This window comes from Hordeum vulgare, chromosome 2H (assembly GCF_904849725.1).
Source record: "Hordeum vulgare subsp. vulgare chromosome 2H, MorexV3_pseudomolecules_assembly, whole genome shotgun sequence".
Taxonomy (NCBI): domain Eukaryota; kingdom Viridiplantae; phylum Streptophyta; class Magnoliopsida; order Poales; family Poaceae; genus Hordeum; species Hordeum vulgare.
In genome coordinates, this window is record NC_058519.1 from 663,234,704 (window position 1) to 663,261,770 (window position 27,067).

Here is a 27,067-nt window from a genome sequence, read left to right on the forward strand (position 1 = left end):
GGAATTGTGCAAGTGTTTGGCCAGAAGTATTTGAGATCTCGCAATGCTGAAGACGTCGCAAGGCTATTGGAGATGAACAAATCTCGTGGCTTCCCAGGTATGCCTGGCTCAATAGATTGCATGCATTGGAGTTGAAAGAATTGTCCTAAGGCATGGCATGGTCAATTCCACGGCCAAAAAAAGGGTTCCACTATAATCCTTGAAGCGGTGGCCGATCAAGAGACTTAGATTTAGCACGTTATTTTTTAGAATGTTATTTGAATGACATCAACGTTGTTAACCGGTCACCATTAATGAATAAGATTGCAAATGGGGAATTGCCACCGATGCAGTTTGTAGCAAATGACCATACATACAATTGTGGCTACTATCTTGCGGACGGCATCTACCCAAAGTGGCAAAGATTTATCAAGCCGTTGAAAAATCCGGCAGGTAAGAAAAATCTTGATTTCCACAATGCTCAGGCGGCGGCTAGACAAGATGTGGTGAGAGATTTCAGGATTTTGCAAGCCCAATTTCTATTGTGAGAGGACCGGCTAGATTTTGGTAACAAAAGATGTTTGGTACATCATGCATGCTTGTGTGATCATGCAAACATCATCATCGAGAATGAGTGTGGCCATGATTTAGACTACTCTCAGTATGAGCTTTTGGAACATCCCGTGCGAGTGCGGCGGAGGGCTGAAAGGATGACCCATTTTGTTGCCTCTTATCATGTCATTCGGCACCCCGAAACGCATGTTGATCTTCAAAAGGATCTCATCGAGGAATGGTGGGCATGGAATGGCCGACAGAGAGCATCATGAATTGTGCATTTGATGTTGTATTGTTGAACTATTTGTTGTATTGAAAGATAAACTATTTGTTTGAGTTGTAAAAACTATTTGTTTGAATTGTAACGAAATTGAACTATTTTTTTGATTTATTTTGGTTGTTTTGATCTTTTTTGTTTTGTTTGTGTTGAAGCGCATATGTTGTTTGAGCGATAGCGCGTACTGCATTTTAGCGCGTCTGTTGGAGCTACGCACGTGCTGTATTTTATAGCGGCTGTTGGAGCTAGCGCTGGCCGACGCGCCAAAACAAACGAAGCGTGTGGTACATACTGATTTTTAACGTACCGCGCGTTGGGCGGCTGTTGGAGATGCTCTTACGTGCGCCCGTTGCCTTTGCCGCCTTGGACCACCCGACCTCCACAACAACGAGGAGAAGCTCGACTCCACAATCGACCGGCCGCAACGAGGAGAAGCTGCATGCCTACAGCGGCATATATATCGCCTCCCTCTTACTGGGAATGGCTTCCGAGACATGATCCAATGGTGGTGTTGCTCTCCCACGCAGCAGTGGTGGAAAAACTCCACGATCGGGCCGGGCGCAAGCGTGCAGGAGGGCCAAGGTTGGCCACGATGGTGGACAGGAGGCGAAGTGGTGGTCATGTAATGGTGGTGCTGGTCGCGGACGCGGGCAGGAGGTGCCCGACGGTCATGGCAGAGGAGGCTCTGGGTCGTGCAGAGAGGCAAGCTCGATTGGGCGACCGGAGCAGAGGAGGAGCCGAGGCGTGCGGACGTGGAACGGTGGAAGCAGAGGAGCGGCACGGTTGGAAGCGGCGACGTGTTGCTTGTCGCCGATGGTCATGGAGGTGTAGAAGAGGACGCGCGGTTGAGGAGCTGGCTGACGGGCAAGAGGAGGTGCTGCCCGATGGCCTCGCTTGGCGGGTAGGCGGCGGGAGGCGCGATCCGTGGCGTGCCGTGCGTGTTTGTGTGCCGCTGGCGGGCAATGAACAGTAGAGTAGAGGAGAGGGATGTGAACCCTATTTGACGCTCTTCCTGTCATATAAGCAGCCAAACCCATGGAAGCTGCGAGCCAGCGACGGGTTTGGGCTGGCCCATTAGCAATTCCGGTTTTGGAAACCCTAGAGGTTTCCTGTCGGTTTTTCCCGATTTTGGGAACTTTCTAGAATATTCCCTGAACCGTTTTTTCCATTTTTAGCCTTTTTTACTTTATTCTTTTATGTTTCTGTTTAAAAATGTTTTGGATTTTTTAAAAAAAATCGGAATTTGAAAAAATGATTTGGATTTTGAAAAAATGTTCCAGAATTCGAAAATTTGTTCTGCAATTTGAAAAATGTTCCATATTTTTAGAAAATGTTCTGTAATTTGAACAAATGTTCCGAAATTGAAAAACGTTTCGGAATTTGAAAAACTGTTCAGGATATTCAGAAAATGTTCCAGATTTTTCACAAAAATGTTCCGAAATTTTAAAAAATGTTCCGAATTTGGAAAAAACTTCTGGAATTCGAAAAAGCGATATCGAATTTACAAAAATGTTCAGGAATTTGAAAAAATGTTCCGCAATTCGAAAAATGTTCCTGAATTTGAAAGAATGTTCAGTAATTTTGAAAAAATGTTGCACATTTTGAAAACATATTCTGCAATTTTTATCAAAATATTTCAGATTTTTCACAAAAATGTTCCGAAATTTGAAAAAAATGTTCCACGGTTTGAAAATTATTCCGGATTTTGAAAAATATTCTAGAATTTGAAAAAATGTTCCGTAATTTGAAAAAATGTTCACAATTTGAAATTTATGCATGTTTTGAATTTTTTATAATTGAAAAACTGTTTTACGATTTCAAAATTTGTTCATGTTTCAAATTTTGTTCACAATTTGAAAACTGTTCATGGTTTCAAAATATTTTCCGAGATTCAAGAAATATTCATGGTTTTATAATTTTGTTCGTGAATTTGAAATTTGTTAAAAAAATAAAAACATGTTAGGTGTTTCAAAAAATGTTCTGAATTTTATTATTATTGAAATCCTAAAAATGATTTTGCTTCAAATTATAAAAGAAAAGGAAAAAAGAAAGAGAAAGGAACAAAAAAGAAAAACAATAAGCAGAAAAGAAAAGAAAAGAAGGAACAAAAAAAAGAAAAAAAATCTGGGCTGGCCTAGTTGGGCGACCCCCTGTGCGTCCGCTCGGCAGTTGGCTGCAGCGAGCAGATTATAGGAGGTCCCAGATCGGGGGAAGCTGGTTAGGGTTATGGAGAGCTAAGGTGGGCCTTGAGCCGTGTGAGCTAGTGACCGGGATGTGCGGCGCTGGGAGCTGCCCATCTTTCCCTTTACAGGAAAAAAATAGGTAGAAGGCCTTGGATGATGTATCATGTACTCCCTCCGTTCCTAAATATAAGTCTTTTAAGGTATTTCACTAAGAGTCTACATACGGTGCAAAATGAGTGAATCTACACTCTAAAATATGTCTATATACATTCGTATGTTGTCGTGGGTATAAGTGTGACAGTAGATGTGTAGAGTACGAAAAGGATGGGCAGAGCCTTAGCTACGGCGAGGTTGTATGAGTTCAGGCCCCTCAGTGGTGGAGGTAATAGCCCTACGTCTCAGTGCTCTGGAAGCTTGTTGTCGAGTGGAATATAGAATACTATGAGTTGCTAACCCCTGCACCAGTGGGGGAGGGTGGCTTATATAGAGTGCGCTGCCCTCCACAACGGTCCGGTGCACAGGGGTGGAGTAGTGGCGAATAAATGCCTACGTTACAGGTAACGTACGTCTTAAATGCTAATAAAGGCGTGGGGAAACGTATGACCGTTTCCCCCAGGGGGGTTACGATGCACGGAGTGGAATCCAGTCGGTTAGTTTGATATGCTCCGAATGCTCGTCTCCGACTGGATGGTCGAAGATCTGTTACCGACTGGATGATGGGAACTTCTTAGTTCAGTCGGAACTGACTAAGGGCCTTGTCCCTTATGAAGGGTAGTCCTTGGGTAGGACCTATAGGGCAGGCCTATGACCCTACCCTAGGACTATAACCCCATCATTAGTCCCCGAATGGATTGGGGTTGGAACGACGAAGCGATGCTTGAAGTTTGGATCCGACTGGTACGGATGTGTCTTTGGCGTTGCTTGCCTCGATCCATTTTATCTTCTCTGACCAACGATCCGAGTGGAAGTATTTGTGGAACAAACTGTCGGAAACCGAGTGCTTCCAGGGTATCTCTTGACGTGACCAGTCAACTGACAGCGGCGGATTTTCCGGGATCCTCAAATTTCGGTTTCCGCACGCTCAGCGGGGATGACGCCAGCGCGCTCGAGTAGCGCCTGACGCCTCGATTCTCGCGCCTTCATCCTCTCCACTGATATCGCCGCGGTCGGTCGGGGGATAAGGTTTCGAGGCCACCTGCCAGCGACCCAGTCGGAACCTTACTTAAATCCCAGCGGCGAGGGTTTTTCGTTACGCTCGCCGGATCTTTTGCCTTCGCTTGTTCTGTCCTTCTCGCCACCTCCAGCGCACCTAAAATCCTTACTCCTCCTTCCCCTCTGCGGATCCGCAGCTTCCGCCATGACCAAGGGTCAGACCAGCAAGATGGAGGCGAGGAAGAAGAAGGGGAAGGCGGTGGCTCCTGCTCAGCGGCGGCAGCGACCATTGCCGGCGGGATGGATCCAAGGCGACTTCCTCCCCTCCACGGTGACGGAGGGGGATCTACTGTAGCTGGTGGAGCACGGGATGATTGTGCACAAGTCTTGGAGGCTGCCAGCGGAGAATGAGGTCGAGCCGGCGCCCCGGGAGGGGGAGCGCGTCCTGCTGCTCAGCCATGTATACCGAGGTTTCTCTCTGCCCCCGCATCCTTTCTTCAAAGGCATTATGAACCACTTCGGGGCGCAGCTTCACCACTTTCCCCCGAATGCTATAGCCCATCTCTCTGCTTTCATAGTTCTGTGCGAGTGCTTCATCGGTTGTCCTCCCCATTGGGGGTTGTTCAAACATATATTCTCTGCTAGATCTCAAACTATCAAACGACTCAGCCAGTCGGATGATAAAACACACCTTCTCCAGCTCTGCGGATGCTTAGGTTTCCAGAAGAAGAGTCAGAGTAGTTATCCTGCCCTTCAGCTGAGTGAGTCGGTTAGGAACTGGCAGTCGACGTGGTTCTACAGCCAAGACATTGCCTGCCCGAATGCCACGACAGGGTTGCCTCCCTTTAGCTTAGATCGACCCGCTCCGCCTAAGCAGCTTGCGCTCACGAAGGCGGAGAAGAACGACATCCAGCCTCTGGTCGACGCACTCGTAGATGTCGTCAGAAGGGGGGTCACCGGCATAGACTTGCTGGAGGTTTTCCTCGGTCGGCGCATCCAACCCCTGTAGGCTCGCGACCACGCCATGTGGCATTATACGGGGCCCGAAGATTCCACTCGGACCATCGTCGTGGGCGTGACCGAGGAGAAGGTGGCGTCGTGGGTGCTCCAAATCACAAGCGCCTGCGAGAACCCCAGAGGATCCCGGCGAGTGAAGCCTTTCTGCGCGGACAATCCTCCTCCGAACCAGGTGAGTACCATTTGTCGAGTGCACGTAACTGTCTTAGTTTTATTGCTTGCTTGAATCTCTGTGTGATGTCTGATGTCGCCGACTGTATTTTATGCAGAAGTGGACCAACTGGTTTTCTCCTGTCTCGAACGGGAACCCGGCCGAGGAGGAGGAGGAGGGCAGCGTGGAGAGCGTCGAGTATGTCTCTGACAGCGGGGAAACGGAGGAAGAGGAGGAATACGAAGGGCAGGACTCGCCACCCCCGCAGCTAGAGCATCAAACCAAGCGCCGACATGAACCTGCAGTTCCCTTGGTCCCTCCAGCATCGTCGAGTGCTCCGCCCACTGCTCCCGTGGTCCCGAGTGCTCAGAGCACCAAGAGGATCAGGGATGTTGCTGCTGAGCCTGCGGGTCAGCCTTCCAAGGCGGCCTAACCGAGCGGATCTAAACCTCGGAAGGCTTTGCCGCGGATGAGGGTCACTGTTCCCGTCACCTCCACGTAAGTGCATTGATCTTCTAATTTCCTCTGATATCCGATTGGACTCCTGTTTATTGGTCGAATGAATTTCACTCGACAGAGTTGCTACCTCCGCCACCTCTCCGGCACGCTAGGAGGATGACCCCATGGACACGGACAACGTCGTCTCGTCCCAGCCAGGTGCGTTGTAGTGATTCCGAGAGTTTTATATTATCGCGTCGCGAATTCTATCTTAGGTCTTGCCTCTTTCTTTTTCTTAGATCCCGCGTCGTTCGGTCTTGCAGGGGCGATTTGTGTGGATGAGGGTGACCAGGGTGTTGGAAATATGCCCTAGAGGCAATAATAAAATGGTTATTATCATATTTCCTTGTTCATGATAATCGTCTATCGTTCATGCTATAATTGTATTAACAGGAAACACTAATACATGTGTGAATGAATAGATCACAATGTGTCCCTAGCAAGCCTCTAGTTAGCTAGCTCGTTAGTCAATAGATGATCATGATTTCCTGATCATGGACATTGGATGTCATTGATAACGGGATCACATCATTGGGAGAATGATGTGGTGGACAAGACCCAATCCTAAGCCTAGCACTAGATCGTATTGTTCGTATGCTAATGCTTTTCTAGTGTCAAGTATCTTTTCCTTCGACCGTGAGATTGTGCAACTCCCGGATACCGTAGGAGTGCTTTGGGTGTATCAAACGTCACAACGTAACTGGGTGACTATAAAGGTGCACTGCGGGTACCTCCGAAAGTGTCTGTTGGGTTGGCACGAATCGAGATCGGGATTTGTCACTCCGTGTGACGGAGAGGTATCTCTGGGCCCACTCGGTAGAACATCATCATGAGCTCAATGTGACTAAGGAGTTAGTCACACGATGACGTGCTGCGGAACGAGTAAAGAGACTTACCGGTAACGAGATTGAACAAGGTATAGGTATACCGACGATCGAATCTCGCGCAAGTTCTATACCGACAAACAAAGGGAATCGTATACGGGATTGATTGAATCCTTGACATCGTGGTTCATCCGATGAGATCATCATGGAGCTAGTGGGAGCCACCATGGGTATCCAGACCCCGCTGATGGTTATTGGCCAGAGAGGTGTCTCGGTCATGTCTGCCTGTCTCCCGAACCCGTAGGGTCTACACACTTAAGGTTCGATGACGCTAGGATTATAGGGAATTGTTATACGAGATTACCGAAAGTTGTTCGGAGTCCCGGATGAGATCCCGGACGTCACGAGGAGCTCCGGAATGGTCCGGAGGTAAAGATTGATATATAGGACGGATGGTTTCGGACACCGGAAGTGTTTCGGGCATCACCGGTAACGTACCGGGACCACCGGGACCACCGGAGGTGGTCCCGGGGGACCACCGAAGGGGGGCTGCGACCCCAAGAGGTAAGATGGGCTAAGTGGGGGTGGGAACCAGCCCCTAGTTGGGCTGGTATGCCTCCCCACTCAGCCCATGGCGCAGGGGAAAGGAAAAGAGGGGGGAACCCTAATTTAGGTGGGCCTTAGGCCCACCAGAGGGGTGCGCCACCCCTCCCCCTTGCCCTGGCCGCCACCCCTTCCCCATCTGAGGGCTGCCGCACCCCTTAGGGGTGGGAACCCTAAGGGCTGCGCCCCCTCCCCCTCCCCCTATATATAGATGAGGTTCGGGGCTGTTTGAGACACGGTTTAATCTCTCTCTCTCGACGCAACCCTGTTCCTCTCCCTCCTCCTCTCTGCCGGCGCTTGGCGAAGCCCTGCCGGGAGACCTCGTCTCTCCACCAACACCACACCGTCGTGTTGCTGGTCTTCTTCCCCAACCTCTCCCTCCTCCTTGCTGGATCAAGGTGCGGGAGACGTCACCGGGCTGCACGTGTGTTGAACGCGGAGGTGCCGTTGTTCGGCACTAGATCGGAATCGCTGCGAGTACGACTCCATCAACCGCGTTATAGGAACGCTTCCGCTTAGCGATCTTCAAAGGTACGAAGATGCTCTTACCCCTCTCTCGTTGCTGGTCTCTCCATAGGAAGATCTGAATATGCGTAGGAAAATTTTGAATTTATGCTACGTTCCCCAACAGTGGTATCAGAGCCAGGTTTTCTATGCGTAGATTCCATGCACGAGTAGAACACAAAAGTTGTGGGCGATGGTTTGTCAATTTGTTTGCCGTTACTAGTCTTATTCTTTTCCGGCGGTATTGTGGGATGAAGCGGCCCGGACCGACCTTACACGTACGCTTACGTGAGACTGGTTCCACCGACAAACATGCACATCGTGCATAAAGGTGGCTAGCGGGTGTCTGTCTCTCCTACTCTAGTCGGATTGGATTTGATGAAAAGGGTCCTTATGAAGGGTAAATAGCTTTGGCATATCATTGTTGTGGCTGTCACGTAGGTAAGATGGCGTTCTTGCTAGAAACCCAAATCAGCCACGTAAAACTTGCAACAACAATTAGAGGACGTCTAACTTGTTTTTGCAGGGTTTGACATGTGATGTGATATGGCCAAAGTTGTGATGTTGCATGTATGATGTATGAGATCATCATGTTATTGTAATAGGTTTCACGACTTGCATGTCGATGAGTATGACAACCGGCAGGAGCCATAGGAGTTGTCTTAATTTATTGTATGAGATGCAACGCCATGTGCTTGCTACTTTTACTTCATTGCTAACGGTTAGCCATAGTAGTAGTGATAGTAGTAGTTGGCGTGACGACTTCACGGAGACACGATGATGGAGATCATGATGATGGAGATCATGGTGTCACGCCGGTGACGATGATGATCATGCGATGCCTGAAGATGGAGATCGAATGAGCAAAGATGATAATGGCCATATCATGTCACTATATGATTGCATTGTGATGTTTATCATGTTTTACATCTTATTGCTTAGAACGACGGTAGCATAATAAGATGATCCCTCTAAAAATTTCAAGAACGTATTCCCCTAAGTGTGCACCGTTGCGAAGGTTCGTTGTCTCGAAGCACCACGTGATGATCGGGTGTGATAGATTCTAACGTTCGCATACAACGGGTGTAAGCCAGGTTTACACACGCGAAACACTTAGGTTGACTCGACGAGCTTAGCATGTACAGACATGACCTCGAATACAAGAGACCGAAAGGTCGAACATGAGTCGTATGGTTGAATACGATCAGCATGAAGTTGCTCACCATGGTGACTAGTCCGTCTCACGTGATGATCGGACACGGGTTAGTCAACATGGATCATGTATCACTTAGATGACTAGAGGGATGTCAATTTAAGTGGGAGTTCATACTTAATTTGATTAAATGAACTTAATTGTCATGAACTTAGTCTAAAAGTTGTCTTTATAAATATTGTAGATGTCCAACGTGAACCTCAACTTCAACGCATTCCTAGAGAAAAACAAGCTGAAAGATCATGGTAGCAACTATGCGGACTGGGTTCGCAACCTGAAGCTCATCCTTGAAGCAGCTAAAAAGGCTTATGTCCTTAATGCACCGCTAGGTGACCCTCCCGCTCCCGCAGCAGCGCAGGACGTTCTAAACGTCTGGCAAGCGCGGAGTGATGACTACTCTCTGGTCAGGTGTGGCATGTTATACAGTTTAGAAACGGGGCTCCAAAGACGTTTTGAGCAACACGGGGCATATGAGATGTTCCAAGAGCTGAAGCTAGTTTTTCAAGATCATGCCCGTGTCGAGAGATATGAAGTCTCCGACAAGTTCTTCAGCTGTAAGATGGAGGAGAACAGTTCTGTTAGTGAGCACATACTCAAAATGTCTGGGTTACACGGTCGTCTGACTTCACTTGGAGTCGAACTTCCGGATGATGTTATCATTGACAGAATCCTCCAGTCTCTCCCACCAAGCTACAAAGGCTTTGTGCTTAACTACAACATGCAAGGGATGGAGAAAACCATTCCCGAGTTGTACTCGATGCTCAAGTCTGCAGAGGTAGAAATCAAAAAGGAGCATCAAGTGTTGAAGGTCAACAAGACCACTAGTTTCAAGAAAGGCAAGGGTAAGAAGAACTTCAAGAAAGACGGCAAAGCTGTTGCCGCGCCCGGTAAGCCAGATACCGGGAAGAAGAAAAAGAACGGACCCAAGCCTGAGACTGAGTGCTTCTACTGCAAGGGAAAAGGTCACTGGAAGCGGAACTGCCCCAAATACTTAGCGGACAAGAAGGCCGGCAACGTTAAAGGTATATGTGATATACATGTTATTGATGTGTACCTTACCAGCGCTCGTAGTAGCTCCTGGGTATTTGATACCGGTGTTGTTGCTCACATTTGCAACTCAAAGCAGGAACTGCGGAATAAGCGGAGACTGGCCAAGGACGAGGTGACGATGCGCGTCGGGAATGGTTCAAAGGTCGATGTGATCGCCGTCGGCACGCTACCTCTACATCTACCGTCGGGATTAGTTTTAAACCTTAATAATTGTTATTTAGTACCAGCTTTAAGCATGAACATTGTATCGGGGTCTTGCTTAATGTGAGACGGCTACTCATTTAAGTCAGAGAATAATGGTTGTTCTATTTATATGAGTGATATGTTTTATGGTCATGCTCCGCTGGTGAATGGTTTATTCTTGATGAATCTCGATCGTGATGTTACACATATTCATAGTGTGAGTACCAAAAGATGCAAAGTTGATAATGATAGTCCCACATACTTGTGGCACTGCCGCCTTGGTCATATCGGCGTTAAGCGCATGAAGAAGCTCCATACTGATGGACTGCTAGAGTCTCTTGACTTTGAATCATTTGACACATGCGAACCGTGCCTCATGGGCAAGATGACTAAGACTCCATTCTCAGGAATAATGGAGAGAGCCTCCGACTTATTGGAAATAATACATACTGATGTGTGTGGTCCAATGAACGTTGAAGCTCGCGGTGGTTATCGTTATGTTCTCACTCTCACCGATGATTTGAGTAGGTATGGGTATATCTACTTGATGAAGCACAAATCTGAGACGTTTGAAAAGTTCAAGGAATTTCAGAGTGAGGTTGAGAATCAACGTGACAGAAAAATAAAATGTCTACGATCTGATCGTGGAGGAGAATATTTGAGTCACGAGTTTGGCACACACCTAAGAAAGTGTGGAATCGTTTCACAACTAACGCTGCCTGGCACACCGCAGCGCAACGGAGTGTCTGAACGTCGTAATCGCACTTTATTAGATATGGTACGATCTATGATGTCTCTCACCGACTTACCGCTATCATTTTGGGGATATGCATTAGAAACTGCAGCATTCACTTTAAATAGGGCACCGTCTAAATCCGTTGAGACGACACCGTATGAACTGTGGTTTGGCAAGAAACCCAAGTTGTCGTTTCTTAAAGTTTGGGGCTGCGATGCTTATGTGAAGAAACTTCAACCAGAAAAGCTCGAACCCAAAGCGGAGAAATGCGTATTCATAGGATACCCTAAGGAAACTATTGGGTATACCTTCTATCTTAGATCCGAAGGTAAAACCTTTGTTGCCAAGAACGGATCCTTTCTAGAGAAAGAGTTTCTCTCGAAAGAAGTAAGTGGGAGGAAGGTAGAACTTGATGAGGTAATTACACCCCCTCTCGAACAGGAAAGTAGCGCAACGCAAGAAGTTGTTCCTGTGATGCCTACACCAACTGAAGAGGAAGTTAATGATGATGATCATGAAGCTTCGGATCAAGTTACTACTGAACCGCGAAGGTCCACAAGGGTACGCTCCGCACGAGAGTGGTACGGCAACCCTGTGATGGAAATCATGTTGTTAGACAACGGTGAACCTTCGAACTATGAAGAAGCGATGGCGGGCCCGGATTCCAACAAATGGCTTGAGGCCATGAAATCCGAGATAGGATCCATGTATGAGAACAAAGTATGGACTTTGGTGGACTTGCCCGATGACCGGCGAGCCATAGAAAATAAATGGATCTTCAAGAAGAAGACTGATGCAAACGGTAATGTAACCGTTTACAAAGCTCGACTTGTCGCAAAGGGTTTTCGACAAATTCAAGGAGTTAACTACGAAGAGACTTTCTCTCCCGTAGCGAAGCTGAAATCAGTCTGAATCATGTTAGCAATTGCCGCCTTTTATGATTATGAAATTTGGCAAATGGACGTCAAAACAGCATTCCTTAACGGGAATCTTAAGGAAGAGTTGTATATGATGCAACCAGAAGGTTTTGTCGATCCTAAAGGTGCTAACAAAGTATGCAAGCTCCAGCGCTCCATCTATGGGCTGGTGCAAGCATCTCGGAGTTGGAACATTCACTTTAATGAGGTGATTAAAGCGTTTGGGTTCATACAGGTTTACGGAGAAGCCTGTCTGTACAAGAAAGTGAGTGGGAGCTCTGTAGCTTTCCTCGTACTATATGTGGATGACATATTATTGATGGGGAATGATATAGAGATGTTGGAGAGCATAAAGGCCTATTTGAACAAGAGTTTTTCAATGAAGGACCTTGGAGAAGCTGCATACATATTAGGCATCAAGATCTATAGAGATAGATCGAGACGCCTCATAGGTCTTTCGCAAAGTACATACCTTGACAAGATATTGAAGAAATTCAATATGGAAAACTCAAAGAAAGGGTTCTTGCCAGTTTTGCAAGGTATGAGATTGAGTAAGACTCAGTCACCGACCACGGCAGCAGATAGAGAGAAGATGAGTTCTGTCCCCTACGCTTCAGCCGTGGGCTCTCTAATGTATGCCATGCTGTGTACCAGACCTGATATAAACCTTGCGATAAGCTTGGTAGGGAGGTACCAAAGTAATCCCGGTGCGGAACACTGGACAGCGGTCAAGAATATCCTTAAGTACCTGAAAAGGACTAAGGAAATGTTTCTCGTTTATGGAGGTGACGAAGAGCTCGTCGTAAAGGGTTACGTCGATGCTAGCTTCGACACAGATCCGGATGACTCTAAGTCACAAACCGGATACGTATATGTGTTGAATGGTGGGGCAGCGAGCTGGTGCAGCAGCAAGCAAGAATTCGTGGCAGCATCTACATGTGAAGCGGAGTACATAGCTGCTTCAGAAGCGGCTCATGAAGGAATTTGGATGAAGGAGCTCATCACCGACCTTGGAGTGGTTCCAAGCGCGTCGGGTCCTATGACACTCTTCTGTGATAACACTGGAGCCATTGCCATAGCCAAAGAGCCCAGGTTTCACCGGAAGACGAAGCACATCAAGCGCCGCTACAACTCCATCCAGGACCATGTCCAAACTGGAGTGATAGATATTTGTAAAGTACACACGGATCTGAATATTGCAGACCCGTTGACTAAACCTCTTCCACGAGCAAAACATGATCAGCACCATAATGCTATGGGTGTTCGATACATCACAATGTAACTAGATTATTGTCTCTAGTGCAAGTGGGAGACTGTTGGAAATATGCCCTAGAGGCAATAATAAAATGGTTATTATCATATTTCCTTGTTCATGATAATCGTCTATCGTTCATGCTATAATTGTATTAACAGGAAACACTAATACATGTGTGAATGAATAGATCACAATGTGTCCCTAGCAAGCCTCTAGTTAGCTAGCTCGTTAGTCAATAGATGATCATGATTTCCTGATCATGGACATTGGATGTCATTGATAACGGGATCACATCATTGGGAGAATGATGTGGTGGACAAGACCCAATCCTAAGCCTAGCACTAGATCGTATTGTTCGTATGCTAATGCTTTTCTAATGTCAAGTATCTTTTCCTTCGACCGTGAGATTGTGCAACTCCCGGATACCGTAGGAGTGCTTTGGGTGTATCAAACGTCACAACGTAACTGGGTGACTATAAAGGTGCACTGCGGGTACCTCCGAAAGTGTCTGTTGGGTTGGCACGAATCGAGATCGGGATTTGTCACTCCGTGTGACGGAGAGGTATCTCTGGGCCCACTCGGTAGAACATCATCATGAGCTTAATGTGACTAAGGAGTTAGTCACACGATGACGTGCTACGGAACGAGTAAAGAGACTTACCGGTAACGAGATTGAACAAGGTATAGGTATACCGACGACCGAATCTCGCGCAAGTTCTATACCGACAGACAAAGGGAATCGTATACGGGATTGATTGAATCCTTGACATCGTGGTTCATCCGATGAGATCATCGTGGAGCTAGTGGGAGCCACCATGGGTATCCAGACCCCGCTGATGGTTATTGGCCAGAGAGGTGTCTCGGTCATGTCTGCCTGTCTCCCGAACCCGTAGGGTCTACACACTTAAGGTTCGATGACGCTAGGGTTATAGGGAATTGTTATACGAGATTACCGAAAGTTGTTTGGAGGCCCGGATGAGATCCCGGACGTCACGAGGAGCTCCGGAATGGTCCGGAGGTAAAGATTGATATATAGGACGGATGGTTTCGGACACCGGAAGTGTTTCGGGCATCACCGGTAACGTACCGGGACCACCGGGACCACCGGAGGTGGTCCCGGGGGACCACCGAAGGGGGGCTGCGACCCCAAGAGGTAAGATGGGCTAAGTGGGGGTGGGAAACAGCCCCTAGTTGGGCTGGTATGCCTCCCCACTCAGCCCATGGCGCAGGGGAAAGGAAAAGAGGGGGGAACCCTAATTTAGGTGGGCCTTAGGCCCACCAGAGGGGTGCGCCACCCCTCCCCCTTGCCCTGGCCGCCACCCCTTCCCCATCTGAGGGCTGCCGCACCCCTTAGGGGTGGGAACCCTAAGGGCTGCGCCCCCTCCCCCTCCCCCTATATATAGATGAGGTTCGGGGCTGTTTGAGACACGGTTTAATCTCTCTCTCTCGACGCAATCCTGTTCCTCTCCCTCCTCCTCTCTGCCGGCGCTTGGCGAAGCCCTGCCGGGAGACCTCGTCTCTCCACCAACACCACGCCGTCGTGTTGCTGGTCTTCTTCCCCAACCTCTCCCTCCTCCTTGCTGGATCAAGGTGCGGGAGACGTCACCGGGCTGCACGTGTGTTGAACGCGGAGGTGCCGTTGTTCGGCACTAGATCGGAATCGCTACGAGTACGACTCCATCAACCGCGTTATAGCAACGCTTCCGCTTAGCGATCTTCAAAGGTACGAAGATGCTCTTACCCCTCTCTCGTTGCTGGTCTCTCCATAGGAAGATCTGAATATGCGTAGGAAAATTTTGAATTTATGCTACGTTCCCCAACACAGGGGAGACATGAGCAAGCTGCGGAGCCTGTCCTTGAGGCTGTGCCACCGACTGAGGCGATGCCACCGACTGAAACGGTGCTGGTGGCTGATGAACCGACTCGAGCGGGCCTTGGGATGCCCAAGGAGCTTCCAACGATGCTAGGCCCGTCGAATGTCGAGTTCAACGTCCAGCGTCTCCCGGAGGATCAGGTGGGAGCGGCCAAGGGGGCCATGGTGCAGGCGGAGCTGATGGCGGGAGAAGCCAAGAAAGCGTACGACTCCATCGCATCCCTGTACCAGCGGAGCTTGGAGCTGCGGGACGATATCCGAGTAAGTGGCCTAGTAAGTATTTACTTTTCTCTTGTAACCCACTGGGTGTGCTCGGATACTGTATGATGTTTGCAATGGGTTCACTCTGAGTGAACCCAGTGGGTGTAGTCCCCGAGACTTCTGTCGAGTACTTGCACCGGCAGTTGTCTTGATGCATATTGTCTTTGACTTGGCAGATCCATAAATAATATGGTCGACTGCTAACAGTTGGGGCACTCGGAGTGCACCTACTGTAAGAGTCCCCGAGAGTAATTTTACTCAGGTCGGGTAGTATTAGCCTCGTAGGCGTAGTTGTTGTCATGTATCTCAATAGGGCAGACCTGTTTGAGTTTCATGCCAGTGGGGTCACTCTCAGTGAACCCACTGGGTGTAGTCCCCGAGACCGCTGTCGACTGCTTGCGTCGACAGGGGTCTGAAGAACTTAGACTTTTTATTGTTGGATTGTCTGATCGTCTCTTGGTGCTGGCTGGCAGAAAACTTGTGAAATGGGGGCAGCATACGAGACTCTCAGGGCTGAAAAGATTCAGTTTGCTCGTGAGCTGGATGCGGCACTGCTTGCAATGGCTGGTATGAAGGACGTTCTGGCAGAACGAGAGAAGTCGTTGGAGCAGGCTCGTGAAGAGAACAAGGCACTGACTACTGAAGTTGAGAAGATGGGCAAACAAAGGACCGCGCTAATGGGACAAATGGATTTGCTGAACAAACGGTGTATAGCGCAGGAGAAATACGTCAGTGACTGGGCTCGGCAAATGATGACGCGTCTGGCTGGTAAGTCCTGCTTTTTCCGAGTGCTTGTTGTATGTGCGTCACACTCGGAGCTTATTGTTTGCTTGTCCTGTTGTTGCAGATTTTTGCATTGACGCTGAAGCTGAAGCAGCTGACGTGGAGCGTTCGATTCGCGAGAACGTTCCACTCGGTGAGGACGCCAATCGAGATCTGCTCCGAGCGCACATTCGCGTGGGCAAAGTTGGTCCGTTCATCGGTCGACTGAGAGAAGTCGTCAGCCGGATCGACAAGGAGCTTTGGCCTGAAGATGAGTCGCGGCAGGAGATGGAAAACTTGATGACTCGACTGGAGGAGATCCCAAACCGAGTGCAGTCATGGAAGAAATCTGCGGCTCGCTGTGGTGCACATGTTGCGCTGTCCCTGGTCCGAGTTCATTGCAAGGAGGTGCGCGAGGAGAAGCTGAAAGCATTGAAGGTCGCCAACACGAAGAAACTTCGATTCGAAGACTTCATGGAAACCTTCCTTGAGAGCGCCACCCGCATCGCCGACGGGATCGATCTGGACACATTCGTAGAGCCCTCCAGTCCTGGCGCTAATCCGGATGACCTTAAGAAAACTTTATCCTCGGTATGCCGAGTGTTGATTTGTAAGGAACTTTGGCCACTGCTGTTGGCCGTCACATTCTTGGATCGGTGCGGGTAAGCTTGATCCGCACTGAGTGAACTATCTTTGTTTGAACTTTGAATCTGAATCAAATCGTTTGCTCTTGTGTTGCAATTTTGCCTCGAGTTTTTGTTTGGCGTTTCTTGGTGAAGCCAATGGCAAACATGCGGAGCATGTAATTATCAGTTGTCTTGACATCTGCACGAGCCTCTGTGAGGGTCTTGCGGGGTCTCCGAGTGGATCTGGAGGGTACACTCGAAGGCAATAGAGTACTTAGGCGATTCATGATCGCAACTAAGTCGTCGAGTGCGTCGGACAGGCCTCACTCAAAGCGAGTTGGTACTCATGTAATTGTCAGTGGTCTTGACATCCACATGAGCCTCAATGAGGGTCTGCTACGCATGTAATTGTCAGTGGTCTTGACATCCACAGGAACCTCAATGAGGGTCTGGTGAGTCTCCGAGTGGATCTGAAGGACACACTCGAAGGTCAAAAAATACTTGGGCGATACGGGATCGCAGCTAGGTTGTCGAGTGCGACTATAAGGACACACTCGGGGCGATGTATTAGTCATGTAGTTGTCAGTTGTTTTGACATCCACATGAGCCTCAATGAGGGTCTGCTACTCATGTAGTTGTCAGTTGTGTTGACATCCACATGAGCCTCAATGAGGGTCTATTACTCATGTACTTAGGCGATTCTGGATCGCAGCTAAGCTCCCGAGTGCACACTCGGAGAAAGTTAATACTTCGGCGATATTTGATCGCAGCTAAGTCCCCGAGTGTGACGATAAGTGGACACTCGAAGAAAGTTGATACTTAGGCGATTCTTGATCGCAGCTAAGTCCCCAAGTGTGACGTTAAGTGCACCCTTGAAGAAAGTTAATACTTAGGCGATTCTTGATCGCAGCTAAGTCCCCGAGTGTGACGTTAAGTGCGCACTCGAAGAAAGTTAATACTTAGGCGATTCTTGATCGCAGCTAAGTCCCCGAGCGCGACGTTTAGTGCACACTCGGAGAAAGTTAATACTTAGGCGATTCTTGATCGCAGCTAAGTCCCCGAGTGTGACGTTAAGTGCACACTCGAAGAAAGTTAATACTTAGGCGATTCTTGATAGCAGCTAAGTCTCCGATTGTGACGATAAGTCCACACTCGAAGAAACTTAATACTTAGGCGATTCTTGATCGCAGCTAAGTCCCCGAGTGTGACGTTTAGTGCACATTTGGAGAAAGTTAGTACTTAGGCGATTCTTGATCGCAGCTAAGTCCCCGAGTGCGACGTTAAGTGCACACTCGAAGAAAGTTAATACTTAGGCGATTCTTGATCGCAGCTAAGTCCCCAAGTGTGACATTAAGTGCACACTCGAAGAAAGTTAATACTTAGGCGATTCTTGATCGCAGCTAAGTCCCCGAGCGCGACGTTTAGTGCACACTCGGAGAAAGTTATTACTTAGGCGATTCTTGATCGCAGCTAAGTCCCCGAGTGTGACGTTAAGTGCACACTCGAAGAAAGTTAATACTTAGGCGATTCTTGATCGCAGCTAAGTCTCAGATTGTGACGTTAAGTGCACACTCGAAGAAAGTTAATAATTAGGCGATTCTTGATCGCAGCTAAGTCCCCGAGTGCGACGTTTAGTGCACATTCGGAGAAAGTTAGTACTTAGGCGATTCTTGATCGCAGCTAAGTCCCCGAGTGCGACGTTAAGTGCACACTCGAAGAAAGTTAATACTTAGGCGATTCTTGATCGCAGCTAAGTCCCCGAGTGCGACGTTTAGTGCACACTCGGAGAAAGTTACAACTTAGGCGATTCTTGATCGCAGCTAAGTCCCCGAGTGCGACGCTTAGTGCACACTCGGAGAAAGTTAGAACTTAGGCGATTCTGGATCGCAGTTAAGTTTTTTTTTTGAGACCGAAGTCTGCAACCGCGGACGAATTTTGAATCTGCGAAAGCTCACTCTGCTTCATATTGTTTCATCAATACTTGTTCTTTACATTGCTTTAGTCGACGGTGACGTGTAGAAGCGCTTCAGGAGATCTCCGTTCCATGCCCGCGGCTCGTCTGTATCCCTGTCGATGTTGTAGAGTCTCTATGCTTTGTTGTTCAGCACCTTGTAGATGATGAAGGGTCCTTCCCAGGCAGGAGCCAACTTGTGAGGTCCTTGCTGATCCACTCGGAGCACCAGGTCGCCTACTTGGAACGTGCGACTCCTGACGGGGCGTGCATGAAAGCGCCGCAGATCTTGTTGATAAATGGTTGAGCGAGTCAGTGCCATCTCGCGCTCCTCCTCTAGAAGGTCCACTCCATCTTGCCTTGCTTGTTCTGCTTCAGCTTCGGAGAAGAGTTCGACTCGTGGAGCATTATGAAGCAAGTCACTCGGAAGGACTGCTTCTGCTCTGTAAACGAGGAAGAACGGTGATCGCCCTGTAGATCTGTTCGGGGTTGTGCGGAGACCCCAAAGCACTGAAGATAGCTCGGTGACCCATGCACCAGCGGCATGTCCCACCTCTCGCAGGAGTCGGGGCTTCAAACCTTGCAGAATAAGTCCATTCGCCCGCTCTGCTTGTCCATTGGATTGAGGGTGCGCCACGGAAGAGAAATCCACCCGGATACCTTGGCTTGCACAGAAACCTTTGAATCTGTCCGAGTCAAAGTTTGTCCCGTTGTCCGTGATTATACTGTGGGGTACACCGAATCTGGAGATGATGTCCCTGACGAACTTGATGGCTGTTAGAGCGTCGAGCTTCTTGATGGGCTTCGCTTCAATCCATTTTGTGAACTTGTCGACTGCCACCAACAGATGTGTGTATCCTCCTTGGCATGTCCTGAATGGACCGACTGTATCTAATCCCCATACTGCAAACGGACACACAAGAGGGATTGTCTTCAACGAAGATGTCGGCTTGTGGGACTTGTTGGAGTAGAACTGACAGCCCTCACAACGGTCGACCATATCTTTAGCCATTTCGTTTGCGTGCAGCCAGAAGAAACCAGCTCTGAATGCTTTGGCGATGATTGCTCTCGAAGAGGCGTGATGACCGCAGGTTCCCAAGTGAATACCTTCTAGGATTAGCTACCCCTCCTCTGGGGAGATGCATCGTTGAAGAACGCCTGAAACGCTTTCCTTGTACAATTGGCCATCAATGACAGTGAACGACTTCGACCTGCGGACTATCTGCCTGGCCTGGACTTCGTCTTTTGGTAATTCCTGCCTCAGGATATATGCAATGATCGGCACAGTCCAATCGGGGATGACAGCAAGAATCTCCATGACCAGATCAACCACAGCGGGTACATCGACTTCAGTCGGATCTGTTGAACTCTTTGGTTGTACTGGTTCCTCTGTGAAAGGATCTTCTTTGACTGAGGGAAGGTGGAGGTGCTCGAGGCAGACGTCACTCGGGACTGGTCTCCGAGTGGATCCGAGTTTTGCCAACTCATCAGCTGCTTGGTTCTTCAGTCTCGGAACATGGTGGAGTTCTAGACCTTCAAACTTCTTCTCAAGCTTCCTCACTGCATTGCAGTATGTGTTCATGGTGGGGTTCCTGACGTCCCACTCTTTCATCACTTGATTGACCACCAAATCCGAATCGCCGTAGACCATCAGGCGACGGATGCCGAGTGAGATGGCCATGCGCAATCCGTAGAGGAGAGCTTCATACTCTGCCTCGTTGTTGGAGGAATCAAAGTGTATCTGCAGCACGTACTTGAGTTTGTCGCCCTTTGGTGATATGATCACAACGCCAGTGCCGGAGCCATTTAACATCTTGGACCCATCGAAGAACATTGTCCAATGAGCCGAGTAGATGTGGGTCGGTTGCTGTTGTTCTACCCATTCTGCTATGAAGTCAGCCAGAGCTTGAGACTTAATAGCTTTCTTGGCCTCGAACTTGATATCGCAGTACAACATCTCCATTGCCCACTTCGCCACTCGGCCTGACGCATCCCGATTGTGGAGGATTTCCGACAATGGAGCATAAGAAACGACACACACCGAGTGGTCTTGGAAATAATGGGCCACCTTCTTCGCAGTCATGTAAATCCCGTAGATAAGTTTTTGATAGTGGGGATACCTCTACTTGGAAGGAGTCAGGACTTCAGAGACGTAGTACACTGGCCGCTGAACTTTGTATGCTTTGCCTTCTTCTTCTCGTTCGACTGTAAGAACAGTGCTGACGACTTGATTTGTAGCCGTGATATACAGAAGAAGGGGCTCTTTACTGAGCGGAGCAGTAAGAACCGGCTGGGTGGAAAGTAGGACTTTGAGGTCGTCGAATGCGACTTGGGCTTCGTCTGTCCACTCGAAAGTATCTGATTTCTTTATGAGTCGGTACAGAGGAAGTGCTTTCTCGCCGAGTCGACTGATGAACCTGCTCAAAGCCGCTAGGCAACTTGTGAGCCGTTGTACATCATGTATTCTGACCGGCCTCTCCATTCGGACGATGGTCCCGATCTTTTCGGGGTTGACATCGATCCCTCGTTCGGAAACGAAGAAAACGAGTAACTTTCCGCTGGGAACGCCGAATGAACATTTGGCGGGGTTGAGCTTGATATCGTACCTACGAAGGTTGGCGAATGTTTCTCCCAAGTCAGTCAGCAGGTCGGAACCTTTGCATGACTTGACTACGATATCATCCATATATGCCTCCACATTCCGACCGATCTGGTCGAGAAGGCATTTTTGGGTCATGCGCATAAAGGTAGCTCCTGCATTCTTCAAACCGAATGGCATAGTGATGTAGCAGAAGCACCCGAACGGGGTGATGAAGGCTGTCTTTAATTCGTCGGGGCCATACAGACGGATCTGATGATAGGCCGAGTAGGCATCAAGAAATGACAAACGCTCGCAACCCGCAGTCGAATCGACAATTTGATCGATGCGGGGGAGCGGAAAATGATCTTTTGGGTAGACCTTATTGAGATGCTTGAAGTCGATGCACATTCGGAGCGACTTGTCCTTCTTGGGCACCATGACAACATTGGCGAGCCACTCGGAGTGGTGAACCTCGCGAATGAAGTTGGCTGCCAGCAGCTTGGCCACCTCTTCTCCGATTGCCTTCCTCTTGTGCGCGGCGGACCGGCGCAAGCGTTCTCGGACGGGCCAAGCGGTGGGATCCACATGCAGTCGGTGCTCAGCCAACTCCCTGGGTACACCTGGCATGTCAGAGGGTTTCCATGCGAAGATGTCCCAGTTCTCACGGAGGAATTGGGTGAGCTCGGCTTCCTATTTGGGATCGAGGGTGGTGGAGATGTTCGTCGGGGCAGCAATGTCGTCTGTCGGGTGGATGCTGACCTTCTTCTTCTCTCCTGCCGACTGGAATGCAGACTCTGAAGCTGGCTTCTTCGAGCGCATCAGGTCGGCGGGGTTGACTGTTTTCTTGTACTCGTCGAGCTCGAGGACGGCCATCTTCTGGTCGGCGATTCTTGATCCCTGCTGCAGACACTCTTCGGCCCGGTGTCGATTGCCCGTGATGGTGAGCACACCTTTCGGGCCTGGCATCTTCAGCTTCAGGTATGCGTAACATGGACGGGCCATGAAACGCGCATACGCTGGGCAGCCCAGAATTGCGTGGTAAGCGCTGTGGAAGTCCACCACTTCGAACGTCAGCTTTTCCTTACGGAAGTTCTTGTCGGAGCCAAAAACGACGTCCAACGCGATCTGGCCGAGTGACTTGGCCTTCCGTCCAGGGACGACTCTATGGAATTGCATGCTGCTCTCGCTGAGTTTGGACATCGGAATGCCCATCCCCTTGAGAGTGTCGGCGTACATGATGTTCAAGCCGCTGACGCCGTCCATGAGGACTTTGCGCAGTCGGACTCCTTCCACCACCGGGTCGACGACCAGAGCCTGTCTCCCTGGGGTGGGTACGTGTGCTGGATGATCCGACTGGTCAAAGGTGATCGCAGTCTGAGACCATTTGAGGAACTTGGGGTTGGTAGGGGTGGCCATGTTCACCTCCTTGTTCACCAGCTTCAGTCGACTCTTGCTCTCGACGTCAGCAAAATCATCAATGTCGCATGGACTTGGGGGAACGGGTCCTCCTTATCCTCCTCATCCTGTTCATTGTCCTTTTCACTCGGTTGCCCTTCGCCGAACCCCTGGATCAGGAGGCGACACTATCGAGTGGTATGCTTTGGATATATGGGGTTGCCCTCTTCATCCATCTTCGTATGAACCGGACATGGCTGGTCCAGGATGGGATTATTGAACTGCTTCTTCTTGGGGGTAAACTGCGCCTTCCCTTTGCCCTTGAACTTGGCATTGGTCACGGCTGCAGCTTCTGCCTGCGGAGTGGACGGAGCTTTCTGCTTCTGCTTCCGAGTGTAACTCCCGTCTCCATCGTCGACTGCCTTGTGCTTGCCGCTTCGGATGCGGTCCTCTTCTTCGCCATTTGCATAGTGTGCTGCAATCTCCATCATCTTGCTCATGGAGATGTCACCTGTTCGGCCGAACTTTAGGTACAGATCCCTGTACCGCACGCCTGCCTTGAAGGCGCAGACTGCTTGATGCTCTGTGACGTTCTCCACCGTGTGGTAGAGAGTTGTCCAACGCTGAATGAAATCACGCAGGGGCTCATTCTGCTTCTGGACGCAATGCTGGAGCTCCACGAGGCCCGCAGGGTGCTTGCATGTCCCTTCGAAGGTCTTGATAAATACTCGGGCCAGATCTGCCCAACTGTAGATGCTTGAGGGGGCCAACTGGTTCAGCCACGCTCGCGCCGAGCCGTCGAGCATCAGAGGGAGGTGCTTCATGGCGACATGGTCGTCCCCTCCTCCGATCTGGACTGCCACTCGGTAGTCATCCAGCCATGTTTCTGGCTTGGACTCTCCTGTAAACTTGCCGATTCCCGTCGCCAATCGGAAGTTGGGCGGGATGTCAGCCGAACGGATGGCTCGACTGAAACACTCGGGACCAGACACGATAGTCCTGCTTCCACTCGGACGGTCCATATCGTAATCATTGCGGTGGGCTCGGCCCCTGTCGACCCTTCACTGGGCGATACGCCCTCTTGCATCGGGCCTTGGGTCGTAAGTGTCACCGACTGAACGCCGATCATCATGATGTCGGGGCTCGTAGGGCCCACCCCGTGGAGGGGTGCGTGAACTGCGACGATCTTCGTGATTTATGGAACGGCTGCCTCCCCTGTGTCGCTGATGGGAACCAGGGCTGTGAACCGACCGATGAGTATTCGCATGAATAGAACTATTGTGGATCCTGTTGTGCGACTGGGAAACAGCCGAATTTTGCTGCTGCGTTGTGTGCAATAGGGCGCGGATTTGCTCGATCCCCCTGCCAGCCTTTGAATTAGTTGGCTGAAGGGAATCGGCTATCTTGGCAGCCACAGCCAAGTTGAGGAGGGGTGTGCGGAACAACTCCACGTTGCTCCGCCGAGTGTGCCAACTGGCAGAACGGCGAGGCGGACGACGCGCGCCGGACGTTTCGCCGATCTCGTGCTCGTGCCGGCCAGCTTGACGGGGATCTTCATGGGAGTTGGCCATGTGTACTTCTGCTGCAGGCCCGCGACCCGCGTACTCGGAAGGAAACTCAGTCGGAACCAAGTCCGAGCGCTGGGACGGCGGGGCAACCACAACAGACTCTAGAACCGCCACCTGTGAAGACGCGTTCTGGCGCGCCTGGGTGTGTTGCACCCAACGCTGGAGACGCGGACGGAAGGACCGCTTGTTGCGGCGCGCGACGGCGGTGAAGGTCGACACCGTAGCCGACTGCTGGAGATGAAGAATGCCGCGGGCGCCGGCACGGAAGTGCGTAGCCCCGTGGCGGGGAAGCGCCTCGGCGTCGAGAGGGGCGTCCCGAAGCCATGCTGAATCGTCGACGATGAAGGAGAGAGCCGAAGAAGATCTTGTGGCCCATGCTCGAATCTCCAGCGGACGACATGACGGAGTGAAGTAGTCGCAAACTCGCCGGAAGTCGCTTAGACGCCTGCCCCAAGGTGGGCACCAACTGTCGTGGGTATAAGTCTGACAATAGATGTGTAGGGTACGAAAAGGATGGGCAGAGCCTTAGGTACGGCGAGGTTGTATGAGTTCAGGCCCCTCAGCGGTGGAGGTAATAGCCCTACGTCTCAGTGCTCTGGGAGCTTGTTGTCGAGTGGAATATGGAATACCATGAGTTGCTAACCCCTGCACCAGTGGGGGAGGGTGGCTTATATAGAGTGCGCTGCCCTCCACAACGGTCTGGTGCACAGGGGTGGAGTAGTGGCGAATAAATGCCTACGTTATAGGTAACGTACGTCTTAAATGCTAATAAAGGCATCGGGAAACGTATGACCGTTTCCCCCCAGGGGGGTTACGATGCACGGAGTGGAATCCAGTCGGTTAGTTTGATATCCTCTGAATGCTCGTCTCCGACTGGATGGTCGAAGATCTGTTACCGACTGGATGATGGGAACTTCTTAGTTCAGTCGAACTGACTAAGGGCCTTGTCCCTTATGAAGGGTAGTCCTTGGGTAGGACCTATAGGGCAGGCCTATGACCCTACCCTAGGACTATAACCCCATCATATGTAGTCCACTAGTGAAATCCCTTTAAAGACTTATATTTAGGAACGGGCGGAGTATGATAGCTGATAGAACTTATTATTTTATTTCACAATCATGTTTGTGCTCTACTATTTAAGGTATTTTTCTTTTCAAAGATTTTCCCTTTCAGATTTGGTTCTGATAGCTTATTGTCTTTTTATCACAATATTACTGTGTAGGAATTCATTTTTTTTGCGTGCACGATGCATTTTACGAGATGCATATGAGATGTTAGTATTGCCTGTCAGTACAAGAAATAATTATGAGCAGGGGTAGAGAGAGCTTCTTACCCCCCCCTCTCCCCTGGAGGAGCGACAACACACATGAGTCTTGGACTAGACAACAAGAGTGTGGGGATGTGCATGCACAAAGCATAAATGAGATAGGGATGGTTCCCACCATCAATACAAGTACTCTGAATTAAATTTGGGCAAAGGGAGGGGCTTGAGAGCGTGACGTGTTATATGATGAGCAAGATCAGCGCCTTGAGATTGATCACATTCATGTTAAAATAGGTCGAGAACTTGACTACCATCGACGATGGTGATGAAGAGAGTGAAAATATGGATGTCGTGGGTATAAGTGTGACAGTAGATGTGTAGGGTACGAAAGGATGGGCAGAGCCTTAGTTACGGCGAGGATGTATGAGTTCAGGCCCCTCTACGGTGGAGGTAAAAGCCCTACGTCTCAGTGCTCTTGGGAGCTTAGCGTCGAGTGGAATATAGGATTATAGTAAATGCCAACCCCTCCACCAGTGGGGAAGGGCGGCTTATATAGAGTGCGCTCCCTTCATAATGGCCCGGTGGACAGGGGTGGAATAGTGGCGAATAAATGCCTACGTTACAGGTAACGTACGCCTTAAATGTTAATAATGGTGTATGAAAACGTATGACCGTTGCCCTCCTGGGAGGTTACGAGGTACAGAGTGGAATCCAGTCGGTACGTTAAATACGCTCCGAGTGCTCGTCACCGACTGGATGATGGGGGAGTCTTTAGTTCAGTCAGAACTGTCTAAGGGCCTTGTCCTCTATGAAGGGTAGTCTTTGGGTAGGACCTATAGGGCAGGCCTATGACCCTACCCTGGGACTATAACCCCATCATTAGTCCCCGAATGGATCGGGGTTGGAACGATGAAGTGATGTCTGGAGTATGGATCCGACTGGTATGGATGTGACTTCGGCGTTGTTTGCCTCGATCCATTTTATCCTTTCGACTAGTGATCCGAGTGAATATACCAGTGAAACGAACCGTCAGGGCCCGAGTGCTTCAACGGAATCTTTTGATGTGACTGGTCAAACTGACAGCGGCGGATTTTCTGGGATCCTCAAATTTCGGTTGCCGCGCGCTCAGCGGGGATGACGACATCGCCATCGAGTAGGTTTTGCCGCCTCGATTACCGCGCCTTTATCTTCCCCACTAACATCGCAGCAGCCGGTCGCGGAGATAAGATTTCGGGTCCACCTGTTAGTGACCTAGTCGGAAGCTTATTTAAGCCTCTCCGGTGGGATTTCCTATTGCGCTTCTCATCTTCCTCGCATTAACCCCGCTCCTCCCGCAGCTCTCTGCACGCCCCAAGCCTCCTCCTTCCTCTCCTCCTCTGTGGATCTGTTGCCTTCGCCATGACGAAGGGGCGGACCAGGAAACTCGAGTCGCAGAAGAAGAAGAAGAAGGGGGCGGCCCCTGCTCAGCGGCGACAGCGGGCACTGCCGGCGGGGTGGATCCAGGGGGATTTCCTCCCCTCCACGGTGACGGAGGACGACTTGCTGGAGCTGGTGGACCACGGCATGATCGTCAACAAGTTGTGGAGGCTGCCGGAGGGCGAGACGGAGCTGGCGCCGAGGGAGGGGGAGCGCATGCTGCTGCTCAGCCATGTGTTCAGGGGCTTCTCCTTGCCTCCCCACCCCTTCTTC

The 27,067-nt window shown here is 49.9% G+C and overlaps 1 protein-coding gene across 1 annotated transcript in view; it reads right to left on the reverse strand.

Annotated features, from left to right (window-relative positions):
* LOC123428976 (FT-interacting protein 7-like) overlaps nt 1-27,067 on the reverse strand; it is a 51,974-nt gene that overhangs the window by 5,292 nt on the left and 19,615 nt on the right. The gene's annotated exons all lie outside the window — the stretch shown is intronic.